The 16,337-nt window shown below is 37.3% G+C and overlaps 1 protein-coding gene across 3 annotated transcripts in view; it reads left to right on the top strand.

The window, feature by feature from the left end:
- The window catches only part of nhlrc2 (NHL repeat containing 2), a 100,909-nt gene that overhangs the window by 55,904 nt on the left and 28,668 nt on the right, over positions 1 to 16,337 (top strand). The gene's annotated exons all lie outside the window — the stretch shown is intronic.

Genomic DNA, 16,337 nt, shown 5'->3' with positions numbered 1-16,337 from the left:
CACCATACACATTAAAAGATAAGACTGAATTTAATGTGCATTTGTTAAATTGACTGTAATATTGTAAAATATACTATATAGTGTTGTAAATGATATTTGAATATTCAAATATAAATCAGGAGGATTTATAAATATTCTAAAGGTACGATCTTTTTGTCATGAAGTCATGTTTATTTAGTGTAACAGGTATTTTTAGTCTTAGATTACTACTGATTCATCCAAAATATCTTGTAATAGTGTAGGCCAGGGTTTCCCAACCTTCTTTCTGTGGTGGCACACTTTCTGTAACCAAAATCATTCCAAGGCACACCACTATTCTTCTAGCCACAAATGCATTATATCTCGTAAACATGCTTATCTACATCATGGCACTCAATGATCACTTTGCTGGCATCACTCAACTGCTTCATCCCTTTGCCCGCCCCATCTGCCTCAGGCACAGTTATTCCCCCTACAAATGTCTTCTGATCCACTGTGAATTCTGTTTCATCAAATGTTAGACATGGACATAGCACAATTTTGTTTATGTAGTCTGTTGATTTATCAATAGCTATTGATTATATGATCAGCGTGACTTTACATATTCTTTGCCATAACATGAACGAGACTTGCAACGGTTGCAACTGACTTAGGTACTACTTTCACAAATTCAACAGCTTTATTCATTCATTTATTTCGATCAAGCTCCTATGACATTTCTATAAAGCATTATTTTATAATTCCACGGGTTTACTGTGCTTAGCCAGTATTCATGTAGTTGGAAGAAAACCTGTGTTGCTCATTCTTGTTGAGGTAGTGAATGTGTGAGTTTTCTTCTTATTGTGATTATAGCTTGCTTTCACAACCTTGGTTTTCATGCTCCAGCTCTCTGACAAATTGTGGATAAGAATCAGTGATAGTTAATAAATTGTAGAAAGCAGAGCTTCACATTGAGTACTTATATAAATGCCACTGCTTCACTGCAAATAAAACAGGTCACACTCGCACATAAAACATTTCAGACTGATCCATTCATCATTGAAATTACAATTTTCTTAAGGCATTTTGACAAACATTATTTGCTGCTTTACTCATTTTGATAAGCAACTTGCAATGAGAGATTTGAATGTCACTTTCTGGCCACACAGTAAAATTTATAAGATTGGGAACAGCCACTGTGGTTTTTCTTGAGGGGAAAAATAATGAATTTAAACGATTGACCACGCTTGTTTGGAATAATAATAACCCCAGACTGAATTTCAATGCAGCATATGTTTGACGATTGTCTATGTGTGTGTGTGTTGAATGGGGAAGGCATAGTGCCCAGCCCAAATAGTATTTGCCCTATAAGAATATGTGTAATTCAAACTTGCATATCTCTCTATTATAAAAAAAATCTTGAAAGGAGACGATATGTGATTTTCTCAGAGACACTTTAACGTCCCAGGAGACAAGGCAGTGAGACAAAAGGACAGCTGCTGTAAAGGCTTTTAAATGATCAAAGCGCAGCACGACAAGCAGAGCACGCAGCTCGGCAGCAGCAAGCCAGCAGGTGATCCGACCACATCTCCTTAGCATGTATTCAGCAAACCTTCACAACACGAGCAGTAAAGTGGCTGGCACATAGCGCACCCTGGGGGGGAGGGGGTGGACAAGTGAAGCGAGCAGGGGGCAAAGCCCCATAGTCTGATAATAATTTTTTGTTGCATTTTATTGCTGAAAAAGACAAATGTGCCTTTCATTTTTGGTATTGAATACTGTCTTTTCTTTAGTAGTTTTTGTTATAAAAGGTGCAAAACTAAAATATATATATATATATATATGTATATAAAGTATATATATATATATATATATATATATATATATATATATATATATATATATATAAAGTATATAGTACAGACAGGTTTCACACTAGCTTTTTGAAATTCCTTATTATTTTCACAGACAGTAAAACATTAAATTAAATATTATTTCTTGTAAATATAACGTGACTGATTATCAAGAAATCAAGGCATAGAATAAACAATGGCAAATAAAAAATAAGTCAAGGAATCATTAAATGTACAAAATTGTATTCAAATTTTTTGATTTATTGTAGTAGCCACCTTTTTTACTGATATAACAGCCAAACAATGGCAACCCTTTTGATTCATAATGCCAGTCACTCTGTACAAGTCACCAACTCCAGCAAAAGAACCCCAGACCATCACACTTCCTCCTGAATGTTTGATAGTTGGTGTCACACACTGAGGAACCATCCTTTCACCAACTCAATGGCATACAAACACCCTTTGTGTTTAAGCAAAGATTTCAAATTTTGATTCATCGGTCCATAAGACTTTCTTCCAGTCTGCAGTAGTCCACAGCCAGTATTTCAAGAAAGACCTACACTTCTAACGGTAATAATGTTCTATCTCATTTCATTTGTTAATTGTCATTATCTCTGGAATTTACTACTTTTAGTGTAATATCAGAGGTTGTTGAAATACAGTCTGTTCCGACTATGCTCTACTCACATATATGTGTATATATTTATATGTATATGTATGTATTTCAATCCCAGCCAACACAGGGCACAAGGCAGGAACCAATCCAGGGCAGGGTGCCAACCCACCGCAGGACACACACAAACACACCCACACACCAAGCACACACTAGGGCCAATTTAGAATCGCCAATCCACCTAACCTGCTCCAGCAGACCCCCGTGACCCTGTATTTGGATTCAGCGGGTTAGAAAATGGATGGATGGATGTATGTATTTATGTATGTTTAAGCAGATGTGTGTTTAATTATAATGTATGTAGGTAATACATATATATAGGGCACCGAGTGAATAATATAAGTTAGAGCATGCTTAAAAGAGAGAGAGCAAAATTTTTACCAGTTTGGTATTTTAATGCTGCATTTCTTAAATAAAGTCATGCACTGACTTACAGCTCCATTTTGGACTGACCATCTGGCTATATGCCAGATTGGCCATATTTCGGTCAGAAAGTGTACAGGTCATTGCAATTAAGGCTCTGTGGGTTACCACTACACTTTTTTTATCCGCCAATTAACAGAAACCGATATTAGAATCTTAGCTGCCTTTTTTTAGGCCACCATAAAGCACATTTAAACTACCATTCATTCCCTCTCCTGCTCAGCTGTGCGTTCAAAATTCCACGGGGGACCACGTTTGCCATACATGTGTCAGTGCTTCAAGACGATCTTTCCTACTTCACTGGTTGATTTTTCGCTGGTGTTTATTATATCATGGATAAAATTCGTAGTTTATTTGTTAATTATGCTTTGCAGTGATTGATCAATACTTTACAGGGGACAACTTGTGTAGTACAGTGGGATTGAAGAAATCGGTTATTAAAGGAAAGAACCAGCTTATCTATTATTCACACCAGCTCATCATTAAAAAAAACAAATAAAAATTGCATGGAATATTTGCCTGTTGGTACAAATACCCTCAGCTCAGTTAGCTGCAAACCAGGGCATAAGTGTACTCATTTTAAATCTGCAGAGAATGCATTTTTTAAACCTATTTTACTCCCACTTTTGACTTGCTCTGTTGAGGCTCACCAAATTTAAACTTAAACAGTTGTAGTTTAAATCTCCAGGTAGTAGAGTGACACATGTTAACAACATGGTGAGCATTGCTGTTTCATACAGTATGCTTCTATTTAAAGTCCTACTGGTCTCTGCCTTTATGAGTTTATACATTCTCCAGTGTTGGCATTGGTGTTTCCAAAAGTACTCAGATTTAACTTTCATAGGCAAAAGATGTGTGTGTTCGGTCAGTTTGTGAAATTAAACTACCCTGAAACAATAAGTTCGGCAGTATGTCCTATGTTTTGGTTCTTGCCATGTGACTGATGCTGCTAGGATGTATTTCATTCACCTCTAACTGTCATTTTTAATATTATTTACTAGGCGAAGTACCCTTTTGTCGTTTTTGGCTGAAATACAAATGTTCCATCTGTCATCTATATTACCTCTCTAACTATTAATTTCTCTACTGTCATGAGAATAGTTGTGTATGTTTGGATTCAATAGTTGAGGTAACTCCTTGCTGCATTAAAACCATGAACACTATTTATATTTTCTCATTTAGTGTGGTTTACAAGTGTATGTGTACTCCCATATTAATAAATTGGATGGCTTCTACATCTACAGTATTGGAGCTGGGAGGGCTTGGGGTTTACAGACATTGCTGCAGATCTCCATTTTATTACTGGAGACAGCATCAGTGATGGCCATTCAATAATGTCATAAAAATTATTCAAAGTTGATTCATTAAATGTTGACTTAAAATTGTTACAGATCCTTAAATCGAATTGGCACCAAACACTAAATAACTGCATCACCAAAAAATGGACTTGAATAAAATATCTACTAACAAGAAATACTAGGTTACTAATGCCAACCTCTGTTGTTCTTTCTACCATATTAATGCACTAAAAATATGTTTCATTATGTCTTATTTCTGTCACACTTAGTAATGATACGCAGGTGTAAAACCACATTTAAAAAATGTAAGGTTTTGTTTCGATAAAAAATGTAGTGTCAGTAGTTCTTGTAAGAGCTACTGTCACATGTACATGAAATTCCTATTTGCACACTTGCCCAATATGTACCAGGTTGTTACTGTCCTTGTTTGGCAGCACACATTTTCCACCATATTTTATGTAAAACATAATATCTACTAATGCAAAATCCAGACTTAATAATTCTGGCAGCAAATTATCTTTTGTTAAAAAGCAATACCCAAAATTAAAAGGCCCTGCCAGCTACTGAAAATTTATCCCAACCCACGTGCAAGCCTCTCTACTCTCCATGAAATAACAAACACCACAGGGTGTGACGTACAGTTTTTTGGCAATATTCTTCAAGATTCTTAGCCTCATGAAAATGTTTCCTTCTGGTATGAAATGAAGGAGAGGCACAAGGAAATGAAAAGAATTTTATATGTGACTAGCAAAATACCCGCGCTTCGCAGCGGAGAAGTAGTGTGTTAAAGAAGTAATGAAAAAGAAAAGGAAACATTTTAATAATAACGTAACATGATTGACAATGTAATTTTTTGTAATTGTCATGAGTGTTGCTGGCACATCGAAGTGTTCAGCACCCAAATCGGTACTCGTGAATGTAAGGTGTTCAACAGGCATTCCCGGTATTAAGTTGTGGATTTGCCTGCGAATATATAGCGGAAGCGTGTGTATGAACTTAATTTAATCTTTTCCAGTCCTGCAAAGTCAGTTGACATGAGATGCTCGGAGTACATGCATCAAAGCTTCTCAGCTGTGTTCGTGCTATCTCGTGCGATCTCGCGATGTCCACGGCTTTGTTTAATGTTAGCTAAGACCCGGCACTTAAAAGTTTCTTGCTACAACAATTATAACTCCGTTACAAAATGATCCAAAGTCTCGTTTATACTTCGTGTCTTCTCATTAAACTTTTATCTCGCAAAAATACCGTTTTCGTCGTAGGCATGACAAACGGCAGCTGGAGAGTGTCTATAAACTTAATTTAAACTTACGATTCACACCGTGCTTTGTTACCGCAGTAGCTGCACTTATGAATATGCTTGTATGCGTCATTCACTTCATAATCTTTTGCTGCCTTCTCTATTGTGAAATGCGTGTTTTGTTCAGCGCTCTTTGGAGCTCTTCCTTGTTCTCTACGTACTTACGTAGGAGGCGTGATGATTCGACACAGAACTCTGCCTCCCACGGCCATCGACCTGCAGTCTATTACAGTATATGGGCGAAAATAGGTTCCAGTTATGACCATTACGTGTAGAATTTCTAAATGAAACCTGCCCAACCTTTGTAAGTAAGCTGTAAGGAATGAGTCTGCCAAATTTCAGCCTTCTACCTACACGGGAAGTTGGAGAATTAGTGATGAGTGAGTGAGTGAGTGAGTCAGTCAGTGAGGTACCACAATGTTTGACACGCCTCCTTTTTAGTGTTTTCTTTGCTGCTGTTATAATCGGTTTGAGTCTACATATATATATATATATATATATATATATATATATATATATATATATATATATATATATATATATCGATATGTGTGTGTATAGCTTTGGTCACTGAGTGCAAGGGAAAAATAATAAAATGTAGTCTAAGTTATTAAACAGTAAAACATTAACGTTTTAAGAAGTAATGCTACATTGAGCATTACTGGAGTGGTTTCGGGTAAACTACATTTTAAAGACGGTGTAACACAACAGGTAAGCAGTACTAACAGCAGCTAAAATGTATATGGATGATCTCTCGGTAGTAGATTCGTTTTGAAAGGCGCTACACGACGGCTGTGGTATAGAAATTACATTTTCTATGTGAACGTCCAAATTTCTGCCTGTGGTAATGTGCATTACCAGCAATTAAAAGAAAATCGTATATGTGTAAAAGAAAGTGCGAAGCAACTTAATATTAGTTTGCTGCGGTCTAGAAATGGGATCCTGTGTTTACAGTTGTCTGGGCTATAGCTCATGGGAAGGGGGAAAAAAATTAAAAGTGTTTACTTTCACTTAAGGCAGAAGCGCAGTCAGCGTCTCAAAGGCCGACACAGCCACGCACGCGCGCGTGCGCGCCGCTGCCCGACTTTTGTAGTATTTTTACAGTGCAGGAAACGCCACTTTTTGCAGACACGGTCACGTGAGCAAAACTCTCCGCACTCTTTAGAGGTCTTGCTTTCTCTGTGTACTGCGTTCGTAGTCAGTTTACGTGAGCCGCTCGGAGTACATACATCAAAGCTTCTGAGCTGTGCCTGTGCTATCTCGTGTGATCTTGCGATGTCCATGGCATTATTTAATGTTAGCTAAGACCCGGCACTTAAAAGTTTCTCGCTACAGCAATTTTAACTCCATTACAAAGTGATCCAAAGTCTCGTTTATACCTTGTGTCTTCTCATTAAACTTGTATTTCGCGAATAAAGTATTCAGCGTTTTTCTTCAGCGCTCTTTGGGAGCTCTTCCTAATTTTCTACGTACTGCGGTCATAGTCAGTTCACGTGATTACGTGGGAGGCGTGATGATGTCACACACAGCTCTGCCCCCCACGGCCATAGGGCTAACGTCTATTAGAGTATATGGAGAAAAATAGGTTTCAGTTATGACCATTACTCGTAGAATTTCGAAATGAAACCTGCTTAACTTTTGTAAGTAAGCTGTAAGGAATAAGCCTGCCAAATTTCAGCCTTCTACCTACACAGGAAGTTGGAGAATTAGTGATGAGTGAGTGAGTCAGTGAGGGCTTTGCCTTTTATTAGTATAGATTACCTGTAGTTTTATATACATTTTACTCACTTTGTAATCACTTTTGTGTGTCAAGAAACTTATCAATTTTTATCTTTGTTTTGAAGAGATTTCATTAAAGAATTTATTTAATTTCTAACAGAGCAAAATACACCTTTTAAACTTGGTGAAGATGAAACTGAAAAGCTTCTGTAAACTGGCATTTTGGAATCTCCTTTTGTGTAGTTCACAGTTCAATTTCAAAGAGAGATGCTTTTTAAAATTAAAATAATGGCAAAAATCATGAAGGCAGACTTGATGAGGATGTTGTAGAGGAAGAAAAAGCAGAGCAAGTGAGATGTTTCTTACATATACACTTCAAAAAATAAGGTGCCTTTATTACTCAAAGCAGTCCATCTATTTAAATTATCAATAAGAGTCAATCATTCTGGAATTATTGGAAATGCTGGGAAATTTGTGGACATCAGTTTTTTTTAAGTTCTGGATCAGTTAATTTTTTCCTAGGAGTATTGAAATGCTTTCTCATTGTTGTTTTTCTTGGAACACTCATAATATTTATTATATATTTGGACCCATCACTAGTATTTCTTTTTCTATGCTGTATTGTTCCAGAATTTCTGTTTCTGTTGGAAAATCTCAACATCTTTTAATCCGTAAAACTAACCTGAATGTTCATAGCTGCAGGTTTCATCTCTTGACTTTCCGCCAAACCTGCTCTCTTAGGCATGACACAGAAAGAGTGGTTGTTGTGTCTTTCGAATCTTGAACATTCTCGTATGGTAAACTCAGTATGAACACAGGCACATTGGCTCAAACTAGCATATAGATTTATTCTTCTGAGAATGTTGTAGTTTTGGCTTCCACTTTATTCATTCTTGACCTTACTTGGGCGAATTCCAGCTGTATGCATCTTGAATATCTTCAGTTCAGTATTTGCACTCTAATGGATTTGTGCAAGCTGTTCACTTTACTGCTAAAAAGTTGTTCTGATGTACATCTTATTATGTCTGTTCTGGTATTACGATGTTTCAACAAGATCATTTAGCTCTGTATTTCTATTCTTTTATTATTTTTGTAATTACTACAGTTTAAACAAATAAAGTTTAACAGAGGGAGCTCATCTTTAGAATAAATAATTAATGTTTTGTATATATTGTACTGCTCACAGGATTGCAAGGTACAAGATACCAGATATACTGTAATCCACTATTTGCATTTCATTTAGAATTTTTTAACTTTACAAACATTCAGTATCTGTATTTACTGTGATTTACAAAGTGTTCAGTCCTCTTCAATTTCTTTACACTTTCTTATGTTGTAGATTTAATTTTAATTAAAAATGAATTTGCCACTTTTGCCCATCAGTTTACACTCCATAAACCCAAATGACAAAGTGAAAACTTGTTTTCACTCAAGAGCATTTTGCAAATGTAATAAAAAAATAAAAAAAACTGTCATTCATAGAAGTATTTAGACTCTTAATCCAGTACTTTGTATAACCCTCTCTTGGTAGCAGTTAAAGTTTTGAGGCTGGGCAAGTCTACAATCTTCTTTTCCCATACTTCCTGGCAGGTCCTATCAAGCTTAGTTAGATTGAATGGGAGGCATCTGTAAACCACCATCTTCAAGTCTCTCCCCACATGTTTTAAGTCTGTTTTTTTTGCCTGGACCATTCAAGGACAGTCGGAGACTTGTCCAGAGCCACTCCACTGTTGTCTTTGCTCTATGCTGCAGGCTAGTGTCATGCAACCATTGCCTTAGTCTGAAGTCGCTTACACTTAGTAGCAGGTTTTCTTCAAGAAGCTCATTGTTTTTGGCTACATTCATCTTTCCCTCAATTCTGACCATTCTCCCTGTCCCTGCCTCTGAGAAGCACCCTCATAACATAATGTTGCCACCACCATGTTTCATTGTAGGGATGGTACTAAGCAAGTGATGAGCAGTGCCTGGGCTTTGCTAGACGTAGTGCTTAGAGTGCTGCTGTAAGAGTTAAATGTTTGTCTCATTAGATCTGAGTCCTTTAAAATTTGTTTATCAAACTCCAAGCAGGATGTCATAAGCCTTTTACTTAAGAGTGGCCCCTAGCTTTGCCTGGTAGATGGAGTGCTGCTGAGATGGTCATCCTTCTGGCATGTCCTCCCATCTCAGCAAAGGACTTCTGAAGCTCTGTTATAGTGACTGTTGGGTTCTTGGTCACTTCCCTGATCAAGACATTTCTTGCCCGGTAACTGAGTTTGGCTGGTTACCCAACTCCAGGAAGAGTTCTGTTGGTTTCATACTACATGTAATTCACAATTATTACACTTGCTGTGCTCTTGGGAACATCGTTAAACATGGTTTTATCGCTGAGGTCTATAGAGTTTTCTATGGACTTCATGGCCTGAATTTTTCCCTGACGCGCAGTGTGAATTGTAGGACCTGACATACACAGGTATGTACCTTTCTAAACAATGTCCAGTCAATACAGTTTACCACTGGTAGACACCAGATGATATTCTCGATGCATCTCAAACATAATTAAAGTGAACAGATGACCTGACCACAGTTTAGAGTGCCACAGCAAAGGGTCTGAATCCTTATATAAATGAGATATTTCAGTTTGTGATTTTTAATAAATTTGTAATCCTTTGATATTGTCATTATGGCTTGTTAAAAGTAGATTTATGGTCAAACATGGCAATTATATGCATTTAAAATTAAATCTACAACAGAATAAACAGAAGTGTGCAGAAAAGTAAAGGGGTCTGAATACTTTCTGAATCCCCTGTATATTGTGGTAGGAGTGCCTGTTTTTTTTGATGCTTGCGGTGATAAACAGTGTACTTTCAAAAGGATAATATATAAACTCTTCAAAGTGTATTGAGTGTAGGAAAGGTGCTATATTAATAACAACACTGGAATCCCTTTAGCGTACAATTTGTTTTCGCTGTCTCTGACCATCATAAATTTTCCAGGCATATGCCAACAAGCTTGTAGCTCCTTATCACTCTACTAATAGCCCGCTTTTGTCTTGTAAATGTGTGGTTTAGTAAAATGCAACCTGCTACATCCCCCCCAATTCAGTCAGATGATTGCAACAATATTTTTTAAATAATTATGTAAAGATTTTGAGAGGACTGCTGCAAAATAATTGTGAAGATGTGCAGCATTTGGCTACATTATATACAGTAATCACAAAATTGCTCAAAAGGCTCAAAATATCTATTACAGGTAAGCTTTGATAAACTGGAATCTAAGTGGGAAAAATTGTGACAAAAATTGTAATAAAGTCTCTAGAGGGTTATTTACTGATGCAACTTCGCTGAGGCGTCAATTTTAATAAATGTCTTCATGAACTAATAGAGGGAGCGTGGATGTAAGGCAAGCCTATTATATCCTGCCGCTTAGTAGAGTCTGTGAGGCTTCTTTTAAGCAAGTGATATCCTGATGTAGTAAATCAAATGTGTGACATAAAGCTTGCTAGTTTTTAGTACAAGTTGTTTTTTTGGTTTTGACCTTGTAACTTTCTTCCCTTCATTCTGTATTGTATTAAAGTTATATAACGTCTTTTGAAGAATTTGTTTAAAAACATAAAGAATGTCCATGTGTTCATTAATTTTCTACATGTTTATAGTCATGTGAGCCCTTAGGTACAAGATAACACGCATTCTGTGATATCAGAAGTATTTTACTTCAGAGCAAAATCACTTCAACTGGTGCAATTTAGAGTCACCAATTCACCAATTATTTTAACTTACATGCTCAGGATGTGGGAGAAACACCCACATATACACCATGAAAATGTGTAAAACATATGTAGTGTTAGTTTTCTTTTAATCTTTCTTAAATAAAAGTAGATTTAATAATGTTTTTTAAATTAATGAAATAAGTTTCAAATATATTCTGTGTACAAAATTTTGTATTTCACAAATTTGACATAAAGAAAAGGAAATTAAAAACTGTTTATGTAGAATAAAGCTTAACAGTATGTGGTATGCCACCACTATTTATGATTTTTATGAGTCTTTGAAAATGTAAATGATTATATGAATGTAGGTTATAGTAATACATCTTGTAGTCAAAAGAAACTAATAATCAAAGTTAATTTGTGAAGTGCAATGCAGATCATTTTGTAGTGTATTCTTTACCATCTAATTATTTTTAGACAGATGATCCATTATATCTCATTACATCTGTACAGCAATGAAATGACGTAAAATCTCAAGGGTTTCTTCAACTGCTGATAACCGCAAACTAAAATAAATGGGAACACAGTTCACATAGGGTCAGATCACAAGAACTGGCATACATCCAGTCTGTTGTAACTGAGGGCTTAGTATTCTTACAATATTTGTAAATATGTAAAAGCACAACGTGTTGAGTTTTATTTATATATTTAATTTTAAATATCAGAAGTGAAGAGACATAGAGGGCAAATGGACAAAAAAAAAAAGTATGCTGCACCATTCTAGAAAGGACTTAACTTTTCATAGTGAAATAAAGTTGTTGTGGGTAACTAGAGCCCCTGAAACCAAATAATGTACAGTATTTGCCTTACAAGTTGAGTTGCAAACTCACCGGGGAATTACAGTATGTTGGAAAATTGTCAAGGGGTCAGCCTAAAGCCCTCTCGTCTTCTGAGTACAGCTGGGGCATCCACAGGATATGTTAGATTTAATGTAAGTAATTTTAAAGGGTCTCCTGGGTGCATTGCCAAAAAAAAGCCGGTGTTGCAGTGATGAATAAGAGAATGGTACCTTCTAACTTTTTAAGTATATACTCCAATGACTATCAATTATGACAATCGAAAAGATCTGAGAAATAGGGTATCAATTTATGGGCTAAGATAAATTGGAGTGAGCAACTGGTAGGATTTCAAAGTGGTTATATTATCCCTTTGTGGTTGTTTGCACGAAGCAGCACATTGTGAGTTACAACACAGAAGCTTAGGCGGTTGACCAGATTCAATGCCATAGCACAGCAGTGCAATGCATGCAGTGAACACTGGTTGCAATCAGATAACTTAAAATCACATGCGATCGCATTTTCTTTCTTGCCTCCCTCATACTGCTTGATCACCTTCATTTTTGTGTCAAGATCAAGTGCCTTTTTTCCTGTAATCATAAGACAAATGTAACTGAACATAGTCAAAACCGCTGCAGGTAACAAACTAAGATTGAGATGAATGAGTCACAACATACAGAGCTAGAAAGGCGAAAACCGTTTGCCCATGAGACGTGGTAGCGGTCATAAGTCGAATGGTCATATTATGCATAGGTTGTAAGTCAGTGACCACCTGTACTGTGTGAGTGAGTGACTTTTTTGATATTATTGTCAACTTTCTGAGAAGGCTTGCATGTAAGAATTGCATTGTACTGCATACACAGTACATTACAATTCACTTTGAAAACTATTTGTCATTTCCAATAAAAATATTTTGATATGCCTAAGACAGTTTCAATAAAAAATGTTTTAAAGCTAAGTAAAGCTAAAATGATAGTTCTTACAGAATAATTACTGTTATAGAGAACTTTCTAGCGTGTTTAGTCATATCCATCTATGCACACAGAACCTGATCATGAATCTCCAGCAGTATATGATGAAAAGCAGCAGCCATCCCTGGATGGGGCAGATTCCATCATACACTCTCTCAAACATTTGCTAACTCACACCAAGCGTTAAGGTAAAAGGATGTCTTTTGATGAAAAATTTTGAAGTGTCTCTGTGGCTGATAAGCCATAGGTGTCATTGGAAATTTCATGCTTTTATTTTATAGAGTATTGAAGGCAAAAGTGTTCTCTGATGCAAGATTTCTAATAATATATATTACATTAGAACCATCTTTTTGTTCCATGACCCATATCAAAAGCTGCCGTAGTTTATTTTAGGTAAAGATGAAGCATCAAATGCACCTGAAAATCAGCACTTTTATTGGGTTACATGCAGTAGCTGGTTCAACTTTTTTATTTTTCAGTTCTGATTTATTTTGCTTTGCAAAATGAAGGCAAATAGGCTTTCAATAATTTACTGAAGTCTTGTACAGTATATATAATTACATTGTTGTTTTCCAGTCTTACTTAAAGGGTGCTTTGATGTTTGCAGTAAGGAGAAGCATAACCTTCTCCGACCCGCTTAATCCAATTGAAGGTTGTGGAAGTGCAGAGCTCCTCCCAATGTATTGGGTACAGGGCCAGAACCAGTGCTAGAAGCACAATACTCACTGGGAGTCAATTTCAAATTGTCAGTCAACCTAACAAATGTTTTTATAGACGTGGGAAGAAAACCAAGGTACACAGAGAAAAATCCTTGTGGACACAGTGGAAAATTTGAAACCTCCACACAGAAAATAACAATGTATGAGATTCGAACCAAGAATGCAGGATTTAAGTGGCTGCAGCACTAACCACTATATTACCATGCTGCCCTTTAGGAAAAACGATTATATTTTGTGAAAAGTTGTTAGGTATTCTAAATATTCCTTAAAACAATGTAGGCATCTGTGTTGTTACAGTAGCAACCACATTAGGAAGGTGACACTTGCTTGCATTGAACATCAACCTAAAAACCAGTTATGAATGCAAGCAAATAGCAGCCCATTATGCATAGTAAGTTCTTTGAAAGTATAGAGACAGGAGCACTGGTTTAATTCTCATTTGCTAAGCATGTTGTAGTATTCTAGGCTTTTCATCTGGAAAGCTTCAGAGATGATTTTTGGAAACTTGGCTCTTTAAATATGTTTCAAGAACAGTCATAATGCTTGCATGTAAACGTGATCAGAGTCTTTTAAATCTCATTAATGTCAACTTTTAAAAAGATATTAGGTTTAACCAGAAAGCACTGCAAATTTTTTTTTATTGCTAGTAATTTATCGTAGAATTGTTTGGGCATACTTAAAGGATAACTAGATTTATTTTCTATACTCCTTTTTTGATATTCTATTAACTTCAACAGCATTGCACATGTGATAAAAAGAGTACAGGTAGTCCCCAGGTTACGGACATCCGACATACGAATGGGTCCGCAGCTGCGACACATGTGCCTCACTAACTGCCGCTCCATCATCTTTGTCCTGGGGACGCTCCAAGCGGTGGCTGGATGGAGGCTTCAGGGGGGCAATTTCGCTGCTCGCACAGTATAGTGTCCCTTGGGCAGCTCCCGGCGGCAAGCGATTTCACAGCCTGCCCACCACACACGGCTGCCCCGTTCATTATCGATGGGCGGCTGGTGATGCTGCAAGTGGTGAACTGGTTGTGGCTGAATGGAGGCCATTGAGGGTGAACCGGGCGGCGAGGGGTAACATTGTAGTGTTCCTCGGATGGCTGCCTGTTGAATGTAGGTGGTGGTGGGCAATTCACTACACGCCTTTTGCTGCTCCGTGTTCGTTCTTGATGGGCGGACGCTTCAGGCAGCATACTGTAATGGAGGTAACTGTGAGGTGGGCTGGTGATGAACCGCCCCTTGCCGCCCACATTCATTCTCAATAGCAAGCCTGCTTGTACGGTTATGTACATAGCAGGAAGTTGTCTCTTATCAGTACATCAGACGTGTTGACGATGGGTGCCTTCCTGCTGTGATAGCGTGTACAGCGCTTGCTAAAAGGGCTCATCTTAACTTTTTGTCTTCACCCTTCAAGAACGTCTATGAAATACAAATCTGATGCAAGTGCTGGTGATACAGTAAAGAAGAGAAAACCCATCACTATTGAAAATAAAGTAGAAATAATAAAAAAGTCAGAGAGAGGTGAAACTCCATCATTCATTGGCAGAGCACTTGGTTACAGTCGGTCAACAATAGCATTTATTAAAATAATGTACCTGTTCCGACTTATATACAAATTCAACTTAAGTACAAACCTGCAGTCCCTATCTTGTACGTAACCCGGGCACTGCCTGTATACACCTTCTTACACCAGTCTGAAGCCACTTCATCAGTAATCTTGACACCCATTTTTACATGCGGTAGGGAATTGGTTGTTGTGGTTGTTAACCACTGAATAACCTGCAGAAATTTCCTAGGGTTTTTTTTTTTTTTTTTTGGATGTACAGTCATATGAAAAAGTTTGGGAACCCCTCTTAATTCTTTGGATTTTTGTTTATCATTGGCTGAACTTTTAAAGTAGCAACTTCCTTTTAATATATGACATGCCTTATGGAAACAGTAGTATTTCAGCAGTGACATTAAGTTTATTGGATTAACAGAAAATATGCATCATAACAAAATTAGACAGGTACGTACGTGTGGGCACCCCAACAGAGATATTACATCAATACTTAGTTGAGCCTCCTTTTGCAAATATAACAGCCTCTAGACACCTCCTATAGCCTTTGATGAGTATCTGGATTCTGGATGGAAGTATTTTTGACCATTCCTCCATACAAAATCTCTCCACTTCAGTTAAATTTGATGGCTGCCTAGCATGGACAGCCTGCTTCAAATCATCCCATAGATTTTCGATGATATTCAACTCAGGGGACCATGACGGCCATTCCAGAACATTGTACTTCTCCCTCTGCATGAATGCCTTTGTAGGTTTCGATCTGTGTTTTGGGTCATTGTCTTGTTGGAATATCCAACCCTGCGTGACTTCAACTTTGTGACTGATGCTTGAACATTATCCTGAAGACTTTGTTGATACTGGGTTGAATTCATCTGACCCTCGACTTTAACAAGGGCCCCAGTCCCTGAACTAGCCACACAGCCTCACAGCATGATGGAACCGCCACCAAATTTGACAGTAGGTAGCAGGTGTTTTTCTTGGGATGCGATGTTCTTCTTCCGCCATGCAAAGTGCTTTTTGTTATGACCAAATAACTCAATTTTTGCCTCATTAGTCCAAAGCACTTTGTTCCAAAATGAATCTGGCTTGTCTAAATGAGCATTTTCATACAACAAGCAATTTCTGTTTTGTGGCGGGAGTGCGGAAAGGGGCTTCTTTCTCATCACCCTGCCATACAGATGTTCTTTGTGCAAATTGTGCTGAATTGTAGAACGATGTACAGATGCACCATCTACAGCAAGATGTTCTTACAGGTCTTTGGAGGTGATCTGTGGGTTGTCTGTAATTATTCTCATAATCCTGCGCATATGCCGCTCCTGTATTTTTCTTGGCCTGCCAGACC

Source organism: Polypterus senegalus, chromosome 1 (assembly GCF_016835505.1).
Source record: "Polypterus senegalus isolate Bchr_013 chromosome 1, ASM1683550v1, whole genome shotgun sequence".
NCBI classification, from domain to species: domain Eukaryota; kingdom Metazoa; phylum Chordata; class Cladistia; order Polypteriformes; family Polypteridae; genus Polypterus; species Polypterus senegalus.
This window is presented reverse-complemented; position numbering and strand designations above follow the sequence as displayed.